Source organism: Octopus bimaculoides, chromosome 22 (assembly GCF_001194135.2).
Source record: "Octopus bimaculoides isolate UCB-OBI-ISO-001 chromosome 22, ASM119413v2, whole genome shotgun sequence".
NCBI classification, from domain to species: domain Eukaryota; kingdom Metazoa; phylum Mollusca; class Cephalopoda; order Octopoda; family Octopodidae; genus Octopus; species Octopus bimaculoides.
In genome coordinates, this window is record NC_069002.1 from 22,292,427 (window position 1) to 22,293,619 (window position 1,193).

At 31.9% G+C, this 1,193-nt stretch overlaps 1 long non-coding RNA gene across 1 annotated transcript in view; it reads right to left on the bottom strand.

Annotated features, from left to right (window-relative positions):
* The window catches only part of LOC106875706 (uncharacterized), a 30,156-nt gene that overhangs the window by 15,349 nt on the left and 13,614 nt on the right, over positions 1-1,193 (bottom strand). The window lies entirely within an intron of this gene.

Sequence of the window (1,193 nt, forward strand, 5' to 3'; positions counted from 1 at the left end):
TATAGGGAGATTTCACAAAAATACAACAGATGAAGACAGGTGGTGTAGAAAACAAATAGATGTATTAGTATAATGCTCGGGAATTGGAAAAGTCTTTAACGTTTCGAGCCTATGCTCTTCCAAAGAAAGGAACACAGAAAGAAACAAGGAGAGAAAAAATGTATGTAGTGGTCAGCGATCTATCATGATACATACATACATATGTATATATACAGTGGCAGACTGGCCAGGTTGCCAGCTTGCCCGATGACAAGTGGCCTCTGCGCCATTAGAATCCATATATGAGGGCCCATGTTAGTATCCAAGGGGCCCATCCCCTGAAGTTCGAGAATTTTTTATTTACTCCTGGAAGAATTCATTAATTATTTCAGCATGGCTGTGTTTGTAGAGAGTTGAAAAGAATACTTTCAGCAAAAAAAATTAAATGTTAGCATTGTAATTGCGGGTGGGCCCCCTTAGTTTCCTGGAAACCAATATTTTTAGACCCAGTCCGCCACTGTATATATGTGTGTGTGTGTGTGTGTGTGTGTGTGTGTGTGTGTGTGTGTAATATTCGGTGGGCTTTTTTTAAGAGAGATGGAGATGCAGTTGAGAAAATTAACCACAGTTTATTACAGTTATTGATTTCTGGAGATGTGAAAGACAAAGTCACCAAAATCTGCAACTGTGAACAAGAAAACTAAACACGTTGACACATTTCTGTAAATGTTTTACAATATGGAAGAGAGGCACAAACACACGCAAAGCACACGTGGATGTGGGGAGGGGAGAGAGTGAGAATAAATCAAATTAACAACTTAAGATTCTTAAATATGACTTTTCAATGAAAAGTAGAATTTCTTTTCTATATTATTCCTTTTTTTTATTTCTGTTTCAGTTTGTTTTTCTTAGTAATAATAATAATAATAACAACAACTATAATAATAATTATAACAACAATAATGATAATGATAATAATAATAATAACAATAATAATAATAATAATAATAATAATAATAATAATAATAATAATAATAATAATAATGATTTCTTTTAAATGAAAATAAACCAGAAACAAAAATTAAGTTAAAAGAATTATTAGCTGTGTTAGCTAAAGGCTTCAATCTGCTGCTGCTGCTACTACTACTTCTACAAATAATAATAATAATAATAATAATAATAATAATAATAATAATAATAATAGATGGTGGGGT